Below are 19766 nucleotides of genomic sequence, written 5' to 3' on the forward strand. Positions count from 1 at the left end.
AAGTACATCTTATTTGCCGTTCTGCGGTGCAGTTACTTTGTACTACAGCCTTTTTTGGGGTGTATCAGTGTAAAAAAGTACATGTTATTTGCCGTTTTGCGGTGCAGTTACATTGTACTGCACACTTTTTTGGAGTGTTGTAATAGTATAAAAAGTACATCTTATTTGCCGTTCTGTGGTGCAGTTACTTTGTACTACAGCTTTTTTTGGGGTGTATAAGTGTAAAAAAAAGTATGGATTGTTTGCCGTTCTGCGGTGCAGTTACATTGTTCTACAGCCTTTTTTGCTCCATGTCCCTCATCAAGAAATCGAATCCTGGCTTTCTCCTCAACAACTCAAATTCGAAACCATGATAATTGACAACGGGAATAACATGGTGTCGGCGCTGCGTCACAGAGGGCAGAGCAATGTGCCCTGCATGGGGCATGTGTTCAATCTGGTTGTAAAGAAGTCTTACACCAATCTGCAAGACATCCCAAAATGGCCAGGAAACTTTGCATACACTTCAGCCACTCATACACCACTCAGCCACTCATACACCACAAAGCACACCCTCTTTGAGCTGCAGCGGCAGAACGGCATGCCCCAACATAGGCTGATATGCAACGTTTTCACCCGTTGAAATTCCACCCTCCATAAGTTGAACCAATTATATGAACAGAGAAGGGCCATAAACAATTTATTGATGATACAGGCGGACAGAGGTACTCCCCTGTGTAAATTCGATGTTAGCCAGTGGCAGCTCATGCATGACACCTGCCTTTTGCTCGAGCCCTTTATGGAGGCAACTTTATTTGGCAGTCGCCAGGACTATGGGATGAAAGTCATTCTACTGATTCTACTGGTCCTGGAACACCATCTTCAGCTAGTATTGCCCCCCACTTCCCTACTCTGTCACTGTTCCACTCTGTGGTCTCCTCGTGCTGCTGCTACATCAACACTGTCTCTGAGCCACTCTGTGGTCTCCTCATGGTTTTGCCACATGACTACTCTGTGGTCTCCTCATGCTGCTTTCACCTCAACACTATGCTACTGGGCCACTCTGTGGTCTCCTCATGCTGCTGCCACTTCACCACTCTGTGGTCTCCTCATGCTGCTGCTTCCTCAACACTATGTCAATGGGTCACTCTGTGGTCTCCTCATGCTGCTGCCATATCAGTACTCTGTGGTCTCCTCATGCTGCTGCCACCTCCCCACTCTGTCACTGGGCTACTCTGTGGTCTCCTTATGCTGCTGCCACATCACTACTCTGTGGTATCCTCATGAAGCTGCCACCTCCACACTATGTCACTGGGCAACTCTGTGGTCTTCTTATGCTGCTGCCACCTTCCCACTATTTCTCTGGGCAATTCTCTGGTCTCCCCATGCTGCTGCCACCTCACCACTCTGTGGTCTCCTCATGCAGCTGCTTCCTCAACACTATGTCACTGGGCCACTCTGTGATCTCTTCATGCTGCTGCCACCTCACTACTCTGTGATCGCTTCAAGCTGCTGCCACCTCCCCACTCTGTGGTCTCTTCATGCTGCTGCCACCTCCACACTCTGTGGTCTCCTCATGCTGCTGCCACCTCCCCACTATGTCATTTGGCCACTCTGTGGTCTGCTCATGCTGCTGCCACCCCACCACTATGTTATTGGGCCACTCTGCTTTTCCCACCCTCCCCACTTCATGACTGGGCCACTATTTTTCCTTTTTGGCCTGGTTGACATCATCATTTATTTGACCCTTGTGCTGATCTGTCAAAAGGAAGGAAAAATGATACGCACAACGGATCCTGTCTATGTAGCAGCTGTAAGGCCTGTATGACATGGTCCTTATTTTGCATCTGAATTGGCTTATGAATTGGTAGCTAAAAGTAGGAGTGGGTATAAAATACAGAAGACATGCAAATATTCAATTCACATGTCATTTCTGTTTTGGATCCTGTAACGGATCTCCTGGCACATCTGTTGATGGATGCTCCTAGTGCTTCCTAAAGGCTCCAAGCACTCCACTTGACACCGTAAGCACTGCCGACCCCACGAACCATCGCAGCTTGGTTAGGATCTCTCTGTCTTCTACCCACCTTGAACCTACCACAAGGCTTACAGGTTACAGTGTGTGAACCTATCTTCCTTTAGAGAGCGATCCAAGAAACAAGCTCTTAAAGGAGCTCAGGGATTATAGCCAGGGGAGTATACAGTGTACAGCATTCCCCAGTGTTGATGCAGCCTTTTCCCCACACACATGAGACGAGGCTCTATGTTGAGGGTAAAACAGGAACACTTTAATGGGACTACATGTCAGACTTTTATGCAGGTCTTCCAGCAAGGAACACTCCCCTGGGGACCTTGTGGAAGACTCAGACAGTATTATTATATTAGCCAATCACATGCATTTACAATATGGAACCACTCCCAGCAATTGTACACCCCCCCCCCCCCCCCTGCATGTGATACAGTTAACAAACAGAATGGGCTCTGCCTGTGATACAATTAACAAACATAATGGGCTAACTTAATCACTCACAGAGAGAAAATAAAAAAAATTCCCCAAAACACAGAAAACACCCCAAAGCCCCATATATCCCCATAAATTATACCTCCCTGGATAGCTCCGATCTGGGCGAACAACATATCCAGAAATCACCCAGATCCAAGTAGGGGTTCCCGAATTCCATGGAAGTCACATTTGACCGACCGCAAGCATGGCTTTCCTACCCAAAACAGTTCCACAGATTTAGGCTGTGCAGCCGATCTACCTTCTCCTTCAAAGTTTTAGTATATGGGCCATAATCCTGAGGCAAAATGTTGGCAAACAGGCCCCTCCAAAACCCAGTGGCAAGGTTATTTCCACCACAGATTCAATCCTGTATTTTTGGGGGATTTAGCAATACTGATAGATTACTGACCAAATGCTGACCGAGTGAAGGCGGATGCTCAACAGACAGGATCCGTTTTTTGGTGAGTTATTGTTCTGACGGATCAAAGGAAGGGCATAATAATCAGTGATGTCAACACAAACTTACTGCTGAAACCCTCTCCACTTTGTCAAGGGGGCTCTATTTGTATTAGCTTTCAATAGACCTCCTCTTGTAATGTACTACATAATAATGACGACAGTGTAAAAGGAGTGCGCTTCTTCTTAAAGCTAACATCGACCTGTAAGGCTGAGTTCACACTTGTGAGCGAGTTGGTCAGTTTTGGCCTTGTAACTGCCCAAATAAGTGAAGTGTGCAGCGATTCTAAGAGTGACACCTGTCATCTGCGTGCCATACTGACTTACAGCCGTTTTTTACCGTGATTCGCCACAAATAAATTCAGATCGAATCAACTTTTTTCGGAAAATTCGGCAAACCGACCAAATCAAACTTTTGAAAGATTCACTCATTTCTAGTACCAACCCACTGATATTCAACCTTGCACATCTTTGTGCATCTGTACGAACAGCAAGCCGTAAAAGATTCTGTCATGCACCAGATAGCCTTAGCAGCATGGAGCATGTGTTGCGTCAAGGTGAGGCAGCTAATCTGATATACCTGTTAGGTGGTGAAGCCCTGCAAGGAGGCTTGTCAGCAGGGACAATTGCAGCATGAACTACGTCATCCTTCTCATATTTATCTTAGAACACACGCTCATGCAGCAGGGGACCAGAGCAGAAGAAGAGTAGTTGACGCATCTTGATGTTCGTCCTATAGCTGTTAGGGACTGTGGTGATTTGTACATTACAAGTCCTGGAAGGGGTGTACAGGGAGTGCAGAATTATTAGGCAAGTTGTATTTTTGAGGATTAATTTTATTATTGAACAACAACCATGTTCTCAATGAACCCAAAAAACTCATTAATATCAAAGCTGAATATTTTTGGAAGTAGTTTTTAGTTTGTTTTTAGTTTTAGCTATTTTAGGGGGATATCTGTGTGTGCATGTGACTATTACTGTGCATAATTATTAGGCAACTTAACAAAAAACAAATATATACCCATTTCAATTATTTATTTTTAGCAGTGAAACCAATATAACATCTCAACATTCACAAATATACATTTCTGACATTCAAAAACAAAACAAAAACAAATCAGTGACCAATATAGCCACCTTTCTTTGCAAGGACACTCAAAAGCCTGCCATCCATGGATTCTGTCAGTGTTTTGATCTGTTCACCATCAACATTGCGTGCAGCAGCAACCACAGCCTCCCAGACACTGTTCAGAGAGGTGTACTGTTTTCCCTCCTTGTAAATCTCACATTTGATGATGGACCACAGGTTCTCAATGGGGTTCAGATCAGGTGAACAAGGAGGCCATGTCATTAGTTTTTCTTCTTTTATACCCTTTCTTGCCAGCCACGCTGTGGAGTACTTGGACGCGTGTGATGGAGCATTGTCCTGCATGAAAATCATGTTTTTCTTGAAGGATGCAGACTTCTTCCTGTACCACTGCTTGAAGAAGGTGTCTTCCAGAAACTGGCAGTAGGACTGGGAGTTGAGCTTGACTCCATCCTTAACCCGAAAAGGCCCCACAAGCCCCTCTTTGATGATACCAGCCCAAACCAGTACTCCACCTCCACCTTGCTGGCGTCTGAGTCGGACTGGAGCTCTCTGCCCTTTACCAATCCAGCCACGGGCCCATCCATCTGGCCCATCAAGACTCACTCTCATTTCATCAGTCCATAAAACCTTTGAAAAATCAGTCTTGAGATATTTCTTGGCCCAGTCTTGACGTTTCAGCTTGTGTGTCTTGTTCAGTGGTGGTCGTCTTTCAGCCTTTCTTACCTTGGCCATGTCTCTGAGTATTGCACACCTTGTGCTTTTGGGCACTCCAGTGATGTTGCAGCTCTGAAATATGGCCAAACTGGTGGCAAGTGGCATCTTGGCTGCTGCACGCTTGACTTTTGTCAGTTCATGGGCAGTTATTTTGCGCCTTGGTTTTTCCACACGCTTCTTGCGACCCTGTTGACTATTTTGAATGAAACGCTTGATTGTTCGATGATCACGCTTCAGAAGCTTTGCAATTTTAAGAGTGCTGCATCCCTCTGCAAGATATCTCACTATTTTTGACTTTTCTGAGCCTGTCAAGTCCTTCTTTTGACCCATTTTGCCAAAGGAAAGGAAGTTGCCTAATAATTATGCACACCTGATATAGGGTGTTGATGTCATTAGACCACACCCCTTCTCATTACAGAGATGCACATCACCTAATATGCTTAATTGGTAGTAGGCTTTCGAGCCTATACAGCTTGGAGTAAGACAACATGCATAAAGAGGATGATGTGGTCAAAATACTCATTTGCCTAATAATTCTGCACTCCCTGTATATCTCACCCAGGTTCCGCAATTGGGTAAGATATGTAAAATCCAAGAAGATAGTGCTGGCTCCAGCAAACATAGTCTCCTTCCTCACATATAATAGACATCATTACCACAGTGCTGACAGGAGCTGCGATAATGTCAGATGAAGGAGGCGCAGCTCAGCAGAGAAGAAGGGATGAAGGACCTTCGATGACCTCACCATCGTGTGACCAGAACAAGAGGAGGAGCTCAGCAGTGCAGTCAGGGCCGTCTTTACCAAGGGGCAAAAGGGGCAGCTGCCCCGGGCCCAGTTGCTCCTGGGGGACCCAAGGCAGCTGCCTCTTGAGCCCTGCTAGCTACTGCCCCGGGTGTCAAGCTGTCTGTGTACTTTAACGTTGTGATCTAGTACCTTAATGACAGCATCACCATGTGACCAGTAACCCAGCAATTACTGGTCACATGGCTATGAGGTCATCACAGGTCCTAGCAGGAGTGTTGCAGAAGTTAACTGTGGAGCTTTTTTGTGTGAAGATTACATCAGAAAAAGGTGACAGGGGCTGTTATGTTAATATACTGTAAACTACTGTATAGTGGGGTGCTGTATACTTTGGGGGGCTGTATATTGTGTGGGACTGTATACTGTGTGGTGGGCTGTATACTGTGTGGTGGGTTGTATACTGTGTGGTGGCCTGTATACTGTGGGGGGGTCTTATACTGTGTGGTGGGCTGTATACTGTGTGGGGGGGGGCTGTATACTGTGTGGGGGCCTGTATACTGTGTGGTGGGTTGTATACTGTGTGGTGGCCTGTATACTGTGTGGTGGGCTGTATACTGTGTGGGGGGCTGTATACTGTGTGGGGGCTGTATACTGTGGGGGGGCTATATACTGTGTGGGGGGCTGTATACTGTGTGGGGGCCTGTATACTGTGTGTGGGGGGGGTTTATACTGTGGGGGCCTGTATACTGTGGGGGGCTGTATACTGTGGGGGGGGCCTATATAGTGTGGGGGGGCCTGTATAGTGTGGGAGGCCTGTATAGTGTGGGGGGCTGTATATTGTGGAGTGCTATACTGCTGTACTGTATACTGTGGGGGTCTTTATACTGTGGGTGCGGTATATTGTGAAGTGCTATACTGCTGTACTGTATAGTGTGGGGGCTGTATCGTGTATAGTTTTGGGTGCTGTATACTGTGAGGTGTTGTATACTGTGGGGTGCTGTATATTGTGGGCTGCTATACTGCTCTACTATATACTGTGGGGTACTGTATAGTGTGGGGTGCTATACTGCATACTGTGTGGTGCTGTATACTATAGTGTGGGGTGCTGGGGTGCACTGTAACACTAGGGCCGAGCCCCGGTCTCCTTCCTGCAGAGTGGTGCCCACTTCCAGCCTGTTCCAAAAATATACCATACACATGTAGAGGCACTTCTGATTCTATTTTCATATAGTGCAATACTACTGGTTGCCTTCTCTTGACATGTGTATATTGATCATTGACATTAAAATATAGCTTTTATTACTAACTGATTAAAATGGAAATAACCTACCTAGCCTTATGTTAAAACTATCTAATAGGGCCTCTGATATGCCGTTTATTTTGCTAGCTGTGCTATTATAATAGTGGCCTGGTGCGGCGCGCTTGCTCCAGTCACCACTCTGAGATACTAAGCGGAGTCTATATTTGTGCCGGACAGAGGTCTATATAGCCTAAAAACTTATACACTGCCCCCCGACATGTTTCGCCATATAGATGGCGTCTTCAGGGGCACGGGCAGTCTACAATAAGATGCAAGTGACGCGACCTAACCTCCTCTTTTGTGACGTGATCCGTCACTGACTGGTTATTTTGTACCTTGTTGTATTGTTCCTAGCATCGGATCTCCCGATTCGTTAGTTCTTCTTATGGGTCTGCTTTGTTATGGTGACGTCTATGATCTCGCGATATGATCCGAGATCTCGCGCATGTCACCGCACTTAGATTTTTTGTCAATGCTATTCTCCTGACAAAACGTTAGCCGATGCTGTGAGTTAAATATTTGGCAATAGTGTCTATAGTTCTTTTGGGCGCTTTGTTTCATTCAGATGATCCAACTTTATTATACTACATTTAATAGAGATTTCGTATGCTAGCCTGCTGATGGTTCTGCGCATGCTCCCATCCTTATATATATCTTCGGAATATATTCTTTCATTGCTATGGGGCTTTTATCGATTCTCCTGCGCTTGCTCAGACACTTAGTTTTTAATATGCTATATTAGCTAATAGTATTTTACTTGGTAATAGCAGTCTATCCTACTTTATATGTTGTATAGTATTTAGTGTGATTGATCATCAAACATCAATAATCAATCACACTAAATACTATACAACATATAAAGTAGGATAGACTGCTATTACCAAGTAAAATACTTGGTAATAGCTACCCGTAAAGGGGGGCGCACTCATAGCAGTCCAACTTCAGAAGCCTCAGGCCGCAAGGCCTCAAACAAGTGAGGCATTAGAATAGAGGAAGAAGCCACAATGACATCACTGTTCTGGGTCTCGCATGATGACGTCATCATTTGAGACCCGGAGCAGGACTGGTGATGTCATTGGGACCACATGCATCATGACGCAGCAACAGATAAAACTGTGGTCTGCATCGCAGACAGTGGCGGGGGGACTGCTGGGGGGCACCAGGGATGGGGAGAGGAGATCATTATATATACTTGGCACTACTGGGGAGGAATAGAGGAAAATTATATACATACTGGCACTACGGTGGAACATTATATATACTGTATATTGGCACTATGGATGGAGACATTGCATATTGGAACTAGTGGGGGCAGTACAGGGGGACATTAGAGCCACTGGGAGCATTATGATTATATATTATTACTAATAGAGTACTGTAGGGGCGTTATTATTATTTGACGCAATATGGAGGGCATTGCTACTAATGGGGGCTATCTTGGAGAGCAGTCTGAGTGTACAGTATAGTATAGTGTTTGTGGACATGGGGGGAGCACAACAGCACAGTATTAGGGGTAACTGTAAGAGGTTCTCTGGGTTTTTAGCACAGGATGTGGGCCCCCTCTTTTGATTTTGCGCAGGGCCACATTTTGTCTAAAACCGGCCCTGCTGGTTCATACTCTGTTTGCTGACACAATGGATTTCTGGGCAGGCAGACTGGAACTGTGGTCCAAAGTGGCACAGCACGCTCTTTTTCTTCTTTCTTGCCCAACCTTCAGTGTCAACTCAGATTTTTAGTGCCTCGGGGGGGGGGGGGGGGGGGGGACACCCAAACAGACCAAGTTGTTCTCTTCCAAGCCTAGATTCAGGAGGGTTGGAAGACTCTGATGAATAGATCTAGCCTTGCTTGCCGTGCCCCATGTTGCCATTTCTGTTATCTCCCTGGCTACTGCCATAATGCCACTGCTGCAACCTACCACAATCACATTCTGTATGGCTGCTGCTGCCTCCTGCATCATGCCACTAATGCAACCTGGCTACCATCACATTCTGTACGGCTACGGTTGCCACCTACATCATGCTTCTGCTGCAACCTGCCTACCATCACGTTCTGTATGGCTGTGCAATAAGCAGGACCGTGGTACGGTTACACAGACGTAAAATTATGCAGTGGGTCAGGATATGGGTATAATAGTCTATAGTTTTGTTTGTGACGCCAATTGCAGCATGTGCAGGGTACTAACACAGGGCCCTTTAAGGTGTTGTAACTCACGTACCAGGTTAGGAATGCCAGAGTGGGGTAATGTCTCTGTCAGGTAGTGGTAATGGTGTCAATGGTGTCTCCTACCTGGGTACGGCTGGACTCCTGGATCCTGGCTCACTTGCAATAAAATGAGTGTGGTGCTAGTAGGAGTAATAGAGGGATTTGCAGCAGTAATTGAGATCCAAACCTTGAATAAAGTTCAAACTTGTCTTTACTAGTTGCAGCTTTCATCCAAGTGAGATAACTCATTAGTCTTTAGTCCCAGCAGGTATTGGCAATGTGTGGCAGGAAATTATCTTCTGCTCTATCATGTGCCTGTAGCTTTTGCAGAAAAAAAGACATCTGCTTAGTAGGTCTGTAATGTGGCAGGAATTTTGCCTCTCCTGGGGTTACTGGATGGTACTCACAGTTATTGTCTCATTGTAAGCTTCTTCCTGTAACTGGAGGTGGCTGCTTGCTCAGCCGAGACAAGATCCTGGCTTTGGATCCCTATATCTGGGAGCTCCTACACGCACAGCCTTCCCCTAGCAGGGGTGGCTGGCACACTAACTTAACTTCCTTCCCCACCCATGAGGCAGGATATGGGCACAGACCATTTCTGCTCACAGAAGGGGAAGCTGAACTGGAATGTACTATTCCAGCTTAGAAACACTAAACTAGCTAAGTCCTTGCTGAACACATTGCTGCCACCTGCTGGTGAACATGGAAATTACAGCAATATATACTTTACAAGGCTTTACAATGCACATTTGTGAGAATATGATGTGAAATTACATTTGATGACAAGGTTAATGCTCTTTAGTACAAAGAAAAAGAATACTGAGATGGGAGCCGCACATCTAAAAATATATCAAATTTATTCAAAACAACAGACACGACAGAAAATAGCTTAAAATCATTGTATACAATAAATCAGGGTTATGTGAACCAATCATGTACACACGCCACCCTGGCTCACCACAAAGCCATAAACATGCCACCACATAGGTAAATATATTACAATTTAAAGTGCATGAGATCCATCAGCAAGAATGGAAGACTGAAATACTTATCATTGAGGTAGCATAGTGGGGGTATGCGTGGTGGCCAGGCTCTGCTGGCTTCCTCAGGGGTGCCTGTTCCTATATTGCACATAGACTGATATATATATGCATAGTAATCAATAGTATTGGTTATCACCTGTGTCATGGGCGTTCATGTGATACATGGAATAGGACCCCCATTCTCGGGGGGGAGGAGAGGAAGGGATATTACCTTCAATGGAAGATCGACATAGCAGCTGATGCACGCCGAGACAGACGGCGACCGGAAGTGCCATCTGCTTATGCGTGCAGCCGAGCCAGCGCGTACTGCGTTCCAAAAGGCGGAAGCGGCAGATCGGATATATAATGAAGGACAAACTACGTTTACCCCATATACATTTCTTGGACTGTATTAATTTGATGTAACATTCATTTTTTTTGTGTTCTCACTATGTACAGCATCTTCTTTTTCTGGTTCCCGATTGAGCAGTTTGTGGGCGATGGGGCAAAATGTTTTTTCTTTCTTTTTTTAATTTCTTCTTCTCCCCCCTTTTTTTTTGGGGGGGGGGAATAATTACAAAAAATACAAAAAAGAACACAAACGAAAAAATATGTAAAATATAAAGATAATAATAGTAAAAAATAATAAAAAAAATATAAAAAAACACATAAAAAACATATATAAATAACACAAACTAATAATTAAAAATACATAAAATTAGGGGCACTTATTAGATCATAAAATAAGAGGTATAAATCATGTAGTTCATCAAATTTACATAGGTTAAGTAATGTTTGTAATAATTAATTTTGCACATAATTGATAGTGTATTCAAAGTGAAGGGTTAACTCAAGGTGTTCATGTCGCCTTTTTATATAAATTAATCATGGTCACCAATAATATATATTAAATAAGTCACTATACTATATTATCCATTAGTTGGAGTATATAGATTTTAGTTTTTTCATTTTTTATCTTGCTATTTTTGTTCATTTTTTTGTTTTGTTTTATGTTCTTGTGATTTCTGAGCACAATCTATCATGCACTTATATAGGGTTCTATGCTCTCATTAGGATTCAAGTATTGTCTATGTATGTTAATTATTTTGTTCTGTTCGTTTCTTTTCCTTCCCGTTTTGTCCCCTCGCCCACAAGGCTTTCTTTGTATGCGCAGACCTCCAAGTCTCCACCTTGTCATGCGGCTTCCTGTGTATGGCACGCAGTATGTACCTCCTGAGCCTGCGCGATCTGCCGCTTCCGCCTTTTGGAACGCAGTACGCGCTGGCTCGGCTGCACGCATGAGCAGACGGGCCTTCCGGTCGCCATCTGTCTCGGCGTGCATAAGCTGCTATGTCGATCTTCCATTGAAGGTAATATCCCTTCCTCTCCTCCTTCTCCCTGCGAGTGGGGGGTTACTATTCCAATGTATCACATGATATCCCCCGACACAGGTGATAACCAATACTATTGATTACTATGTATATATATATATATATCAGTCTATGTGCCACATAGGAACAGGCACCCCTGAGGAAGCCAGCAGAGCCTGGCGATACGCGTTGGGCTGACCACCACGCATACCCCCACTATGCTACCTCAATGATAAGTATTTCAGTCTTCCATTCTTGCTGATGGATCTCATGCACTTTAAATTGTAATATATTTGCCTAAGTGGGGGCATGTTTATGGCTTTGTGGTGAGCCAGGGTGGCGTGTGTACATGATTGGTTCACAGAGCCTTGATTTATTGTATACAATGATTTTAAGCTATTTTCTGTCGTGTCTGTTGTTTTGAATAAATTTGATATATTTTTAAAAGTGCCGCTCCCATCTCAGTATTCTTTTTCTTTGTATATATTGTATATTACATACCGTGTGCCGGCACTCTTATTCTAATTTTGATGTGCCCCCGTTTTTTTAATTAAAGGTTAATGCTTAACAGGGTGTAGCGGGGTAGAAGAGTTTCGTAACACAACTCTGGGGTGTTACAGCTGCTGCTGCCATCTCCATCATGCCAGCGACACCATCATGCTATTGCTGTGACCCGCCAACCATCATCTTCAGCCATCATGTGCCATATGGCTGCTGCTCCCTCAGCTGTTGCCTCTTCTCACTGCTAATCCCCTACTGCCACCACCAAAAACACTAAGCATCTGCCACCACTATCACTACTACTACTACCCATAGACAGCCTTGTATGTTCCATGCTATGCTGCTCCTGCTGCATAGTTTTTGGAGGCTTGGTCTCAACAAGCCACTCTTAGGCTCCATTCACACATCCGTGATGTGTTGCGGACCCGCAAATTGCAGGTCCGCAATACACCAGCCCGGCACCCCCATAGAAATGCCTATTCTTGTCCGCAAGCTGCGGACAAGAATAGGACATGTTCTATCTTTTGCGGAGCTGCGGACCCGAAGATCGGGGACGCGGTCCGCAATTGCGGATGCAGACAGCAGACTGTGTGCTGTCCGCATCCATTCCGTCCCCATAGAGAATGAATGGGTCCGCACCTGTTCCGCAAAATTGCAGAACGGTTGCGGACACATTCTGCGGACATGTGAATGGAGCCTTAAAGGCAGGAATTCCAACCCTGTCAAGGGAGAGCTTTTGGACACTTGGTCCCCCAAGTCACTTTTGTTCTTAATTCCATAACATACCGTGTGTTTAAACATCATGTTAATGCCATCACACATGCATTACCCATAGCTATGTATGTCAGAGTCATAAAAAATAAACTAAAAGAGATAAAATTTTATTGTTATATACCAACTTTCTGGGCAATTGGAGTGACTTTGTTTCGGCCTGAATCAATTTGAGTCCGAACCAAACTTTTTAAAAAATTTAGTAAAGAAAACTGAAACAAATCCCGGGTGGTTTCCTCATGTCTAGGCTGGACCATTGTCAAAACAAGCACTTTTTAACTTTTGTGTTACCCCTATCTTCTCATAAATTTTAAGCTCTTGCAAGCTATGTTTGTTGCTATGTTATGTATGTCTCTGTACACGAACCCCCATGATTGTAAAGTGCTGTGGAATATGTTGGCATTTAACCCCTAAGTGACCACCCTGTTTTGAGCCTTACTGACCAAGGGTTTTTCTTTCTTCAGCGTCGCTTTCCAAGATCTTTAACTGTTTTGTTTTTCGGACTATATAGCTGTATGAGAGCTTGAATTTTGCGGGTTTTGTGGCCCCATTTTGGGATACACATAACTTTCTTATAAACTTGTATTAACTCTTTCTGGGAAACAGATGGGAAAAACAGCAAAACTGCCACAGACTTTTGACGCTATAAATTTTACGGCGTTAATATTTTGGTATAAATAACAGAGTGAATCCTCAGTATCATCTACTCTTATACGTCCAAGGATCCTTATTTGACACTGGATGCTCATGTGATTTACCTGGCAGCATTTATATATGCTTCATAATATGGTTCTTGCAAATGTCCAGTTCTTATACATTTCAGGCATATTGTAAATTTAGTAATTCCAATAGCATTTGAAAACATTGATATTTTACTGTGCAACCCTTCTACAAGACGGAAGGACGGATCCGGCATTAATACATTCCTATGTAAAAAAAAATGCTGGATCCGGCGTTCAGGCAAGTGTTCAGTTTTTGTGACCGGAGATAAAACCGTAGCATGCTGCAGTTTTATCTTTTGCCTGATCAGTCAAAAAGACTGAACTGAAGACATCCTGATGCATCCTGAAAGGATTTCTCTCCATTCCGAATGTATGGGGATAAAACTGATCAGTTATTTTCTGGTATTGAGCCCCTAGGACGGAACTCTAAGCCGTAAAAGAAAAACGCTAGTGTGAAAGTGCCCTAAGCAGAGAATGTCAGTTTTGGAGTTGGAAAAAGAAGGATGAAAAATTTGGTGAAAATCTGGAACATAACTTGACATAATGTGAATTTAACCACACTGCAGGTCGATTTTCACACGGATCCCATACCATTTTGTTTTTCACAGCATGTGGAGGAGATTTGATATAATTTCATCCACTTTGCTGCTACTGTGCTACATGTGTTGTGGCAACAATGTGATGTGTATCGCCTGTATTGTGTACTGTCACACAGACAGGCTAGTTGATAAATATTTTTTATTGGCTAATAACCTAATCCATATGAAATTTGAATTGTACACATGAGAAAAAATCATAAATATACTGAACGATAAGGTATAATAGTAATAACTTAGCTATAACAGTTATAATGCCCCTAGACGTTATAATGATCCCTGTAGTATTCCTAGTAGATATAATGTTCCCTTCTAGTGCTCCTAGTAGTTGTAATGCACCCTTCTACTACCCCCAGTAGTTATAGTGCCCCCTGTAGGTATAAGGTCTGTTTACTGTCACAAGTATTATAGTGCACCCCAGTAATGCACTAAGTATTGCAGTGCACCCCAGTAATGCACTAAGTATTGTAGTGCACCCCAGTAATGCACTAAGTATTGTAGTGCACCCCTGTAGCTCAGCCCGTACTTATGGTGACAACCCGATATTTGTAATACCCCCCATCTCTAATCACATCTGCTGTTCAAAGAGATTCAGGAGGCCCATGAACATTACAATCTTGGTGAGTTTGGCTGACATACATCTAATGTGTAATGCCCGTTTAAAAGATAGCATGATATAGATCTGTCAGATAAAAATAATCTCGTAAATGGCTTTATATGTGATCTACTTTGCTATATTACCACCAGTAATCTGCTGTCAGTAGCCTGAAATTAAAATGACCTCTGCCTTGCATCATGGAGGATGAGCTGGGAAGCAGGTTGCGAGCTTTAACGTGTTGCCTTAAATTGACAGCAATGAGAATTAGTATGAGAAAGACTAAAGGCATTTTGCTTTTGTATCCGTGATAAACATGCTGTGCTGACTAGCTGGTGATGCCTATTACAATATGGAGCGTGTCTTGCCACAGACATTGCCATGTAATATGCTCTGAGCGGTTATTTCGGACACACGTATTTAGCCTGCTGTACAGCTGCTTCTGCCTCCCCGAGACAAAATAATCATCACACATACACATATGCTGTGGAATAAAATCTGTTGTGGAGCAAAAGGACACACACATTATCAGGGATGCGTAGGAAAAGATAAGATTTGACTTTCAGTCACTCATTAGTATAAAATGTACTAGGTCTGAAAGTGCATTGAGATTATGTCAGCTCCTCCACCATATATTCCCCGTCCCTGGCTTTTATAAAAATTGCTCAGTCAACCAAAACCACAGAAGTAAATAGGAAAAACGTGGAGGCTCACTAATATTAAATCTTATATGGAAAAAAAAGACATATCACTTGCAATAAAAGCTTTCATTGTCTGTAGATAACAATCTACCACAAAATGCTTGTAGCAGAAAAGTTACATAAACTACTGTTGGTGTAAACCATAGTTTTTATCTTAGAAAAATAATAACATGTGGAACTCTGCCACTGAGTAACATTGCTGAAAGTTGACCAAAGACGTGCATATATTTCTCTCAAAAGCTACAATGGTAGAGCTTACTGTACATTACTTCCATCCAGGAGACAAGCATGATGGGCAATGAACAACAACAATATCGGTTTAGATGAGAATGGACACATATTCTCTTGTTTTTTATATGTTTGATTTTTGATAAAGTAATTTGGAACAAATCAAATTCATTGTCAAATTTCTTTGCTTATCTCTAGAAAAAATGCTTTAAAAAGTAAGTGTCAATAAGTTATTTTTATCAATTAGCATAATGCAAAGTGAATGAACAAAGGAGAAATCTAAATCCTATCAATGTTTGGTGCGGCCGCCCTTTGCCTTCAAGGTACACTTTCACTCAGTAGTTGAAGGAACTTGGGAGGGAGGTTGTCTCTTCATGTAATCCTATATCATCACCTATAGGTCTCCTTGTTCTTCTTTATGCTGAAGATAGTCCTTAATGATGTTGGCTGTATGTTTGGGGTCGTTGTCAGGGGCGGACTGGGAACTTAAAGGGGCCCTGGAAAAAAATGATGGTCCCATGTTGTGGAGGAGTCCGAATTGACAGAAGGCGTGGCAAAACAAGCACAGGGAGGAGGTGTTATCAGACTGACAGCTATCCCTGTATGCACACATATACACAATGTTATCAGCCACTGATGACACCTCCCTCGTGTACCAGTGTTCACAGAAAGTGAAAAAAGCAAAGATATAAATGTATAAAATTACAGGTTTTGGGTGCATTCAGACAACCGTATGTATTTTGCAGTCTGCAAAACACGGATCCATGAAAAATACAAATGACGTCCATGTGAAGTCTGTGTCGCATCCATTTGTTTCGCAGACTCATTGTAACAATGCCTATTTTTGTCTGCAAAACGGACATGAATAGGACATCTTCTATCTTTTTTTGTGGCACTGCGAAACTGAAATAAAAGGTGTGTACAGCACATGGTAAGCTGTCCACATTTTTCTGCAGCCCCATTGAAATGAATGGCTCCACATCCAATCCGTAAAAAATGTCTATATTTCAATCTTCTTGGCTTCCTCTATATTGCATTGCATTTTGGGATGACAGGTCCTTTTCCTGCTAGTTATATAGGATTCTACCAGAAATGAAGCGGATACAGAATGACAACTAAAGAATTATCACAATACACATAACCTTGTATGTTATACTCAGTTTAGTGTTAGCAAGAAAATGCAACCACTACAACTTAGAGCTTGCGTTTTAGCATGGATCCCATACAGCAGTGCATGGAGACTGTGCAGCTCCTTTACTACTGAGTAACTGAGTAACAATAAGTGAATCAAAGTCCACTAAGTGGCCTTTTAATCTGAATTTCAGGATAAATTAAACTCACCACGAAGCTGAATTTCCTTGTGCAAATCGATTTACCCTGAAATAGTGTAAAAAAACTAACAAAAAAATAATACTTACTTATTCCATTTGCTTGCAACGGGCCAGCCGCGCAATCTTGCTTGAAAATCTCTGTGAAATTCCGTATGCGGTGATGCATGATGTCACCACCCTGGCCAGCGTGCAGACGTCATCTCAGGCAGTGCAAGTTTTACCGCCAGACCTTCAAGCAAGATGGCGGCTGGCCCGTTATGATCAAATGGATCAGGTGACTATTATTTATTTTAATTAAACACTCTGTTATTAATATCAGATGCCACAATCATGTATGAACGCGGCATCTGAGGGGTGCAATGATGGGGGATTGTACAATCACCATTCCCTGTCATTGCACTAACTATTTACAAAGAAATGCGTTTTGTGGCAAAGTAATTAGTCACAAAGTGGATTTTTTTTTTTTATTCTGAGAAGCAGCCGAATTGAATTTTTAAATACTTTGCTCATCACTGGTACTGAGCAATACAGCCTCCATGCACTGCTGGACAGCCCTATTGAATTCTGTTTGTACAGCATTTTCTAAAGGAAACATTTTCCATACATACAGAGGATGATAGAACATAAAAGAACATTTACAAAGAACATATTAGAAGCATTTGGAGGTACAGTAGAGGGCTCACTGACCTCTGCGGAAGCCCCTATTGCAGCTCCGTACAAAGCACAGCAATAATACAGTCTTCCACATAAGACTATACTTTGTAAACTTGATGACACAAAACAAATAGTAAAACTATACTCCCTATTGCTCTGATTGCCGCTCTCCATTGGCTGTGTATGTGAGAGCACGGTACTACACAATAACAGGTGCTCGGTTAGGGGCTAATGCCTTTTAGCAAATAAACAGAAAATCTGGAGTTGCCTCTTTGCTCACAAAGAATTATTTATTATATGTAATTCACAAACATACTCGCTATACCAGCTACCAATAGCCACCGAGGTCACATTACACAGCATAGTTCATGCACACTTTATTTTGCTATGCATCCAACAATCCAACAATCCTAATATGCCGTATTCAAAATAAAAAAAAGCATAAAAGCATAAAAGTATACATTTTATTACATATTAATAGTAAATAATCCAATAACAACCAATAAATCCAATAAAAACATAGCCCGCAGGTGTCTATTCAGCGCTAAATGGAGAAAACCCTATAAAATATATATGCACATATACATTTTACATTTACTCTTATGAATCCCTCTTAATAAACAGGACTATTGTAAAAATGATACTGGTCACTTTAATCACCCCTAGTTTATAGATATGAATTGGCCTGGCACCTCAATACTTGATTTACTTCATCAAGAGATGTCGGGGGGAGAAAGCATTAAAAAGAACAAGCCACCAATAAGTGGCTGTGTGACAGTAATGCCATCAAACTTTGGAAATTAATACTCAGAAGCAGAGTTTATGTGGAGTATGCACAGTCTTCCCAGTTCCATAGAAGGATACTTCCAGCCACCATCTGAAGTGGCGCCTGTGCTAGGCAGCTCCAATGGAGACAGCACGGTGAAAGTCTCCTGGAGCCATTTTAAATAGTCATGCTCCCCCACTCCTATCTATCTAGATGGAATCCCTACTCTTATCACTTAGGCTACTTAGGCTACTTTCACATTAGTGTTTTGGCTTTCTGTTCGTGAAATCCGTTCAAAAGCGGTCCACAATATGGATCAGTTTTGCCCTAATGCATTCTGAATGAAAAAGGATCCGCTCAGAATGCATCAATTTGCCTCCAACCAGTCACGATTCCGATCTGGAGGCGGACACCAAAACGTTTTATCTGACACAATCTGGCACAATAGAAAACGGATCCGTCCCCCATTGACTTTCAATGGTGTTCAAGATGGATCCATCATGACTATAGAAGACATAATACAACTGGATCCGTTCATGATGGATGCATGCGGTTGTATTATTGTAATGGAAGCGTTTTTGCAGATCCATGACGGATCCGCAGTATAACACTAGTGTGAAAGTAGACTAACAATAACCCCCTAACATCACACAATCCACCTATCTAAGGATGGTTCATAACAGAACATCCTGTTTATTGGTGGATTACATTACATATAATTAATAAACATTAGTGACCAAAAAGACGAGTGTGGAATTTTCTATTTATCTTTGTTGGTTTAGATTATGTGATAAATATCAGATTATAAAAGAGACCCACTGCCAGGACCCAAATTATCCAGAGAATGAGAGGTTCCCCCCAATAGTTCTGTAGTGCGCATGTCAGTCCACCTCCCTAGTCGCCTCCGTGCAGCTGATGTAAACAGTGCAGTCATAAACATGCACACTACTGCTCCCTCAGACAGGGACCTCTCATTCTCAGGATTGTAGGGTGGGGGTAGGGTTACATGGATATACACTACGTGCAGAATTATTAGGCAAATGAGTATTTTGACCACATCATCCTCTTTATGCATGTTGTCTTACTCCAAGCTGTATAGGCTCGAAAGCCTACTACCAATTAAGCATATTAGGTGATGTGCATCTCTGTAATGAGAAGGGGTGTGGTCTAATGACATCAACACCCTATATCAGGTGTGCATAATTATTAGGCAACTTCCTTTCCTTTGGCAAAATGGGTCAAAAAAAGGACTTGACAGGCTCAGAAAAGTCAAAAATAGTGAGATATCTTGCAGAGGGATGCAGCACTCTTAAAATTGCAAAGCTTCTGAAGCGTGATCATCGAACAATCAAGCGTTTCATTCAAAATAGTCAACGGGGTCACAAGAAGCGTGTGGAAAAACCAAGGCGCAAAATAACTGCCCATGAACTGAGAAAAGTCAAGCGTGCAGCTGCCAAGATGCCACTTGCCACCAGTTTGGCCATATTTCAGAGCTGCAACATCACTGGAGTGCCCAAAAGCAC

The sequence above is a fragment of the Bufo gargarizans genome, chromosome 9, assembly GCF_014858855.1.
Source record: "Bufo gargarizans isolate SCDJY-AF-19 chromosome 9, ASM1485885v1, whole genome shotgun sequence".
NCBI classification, from domain to species: Eukaryota; Metazoa; Chordata; class Amphibia; order Anura; family Bufonidae; genus Bufo; species Bufo gargarizans.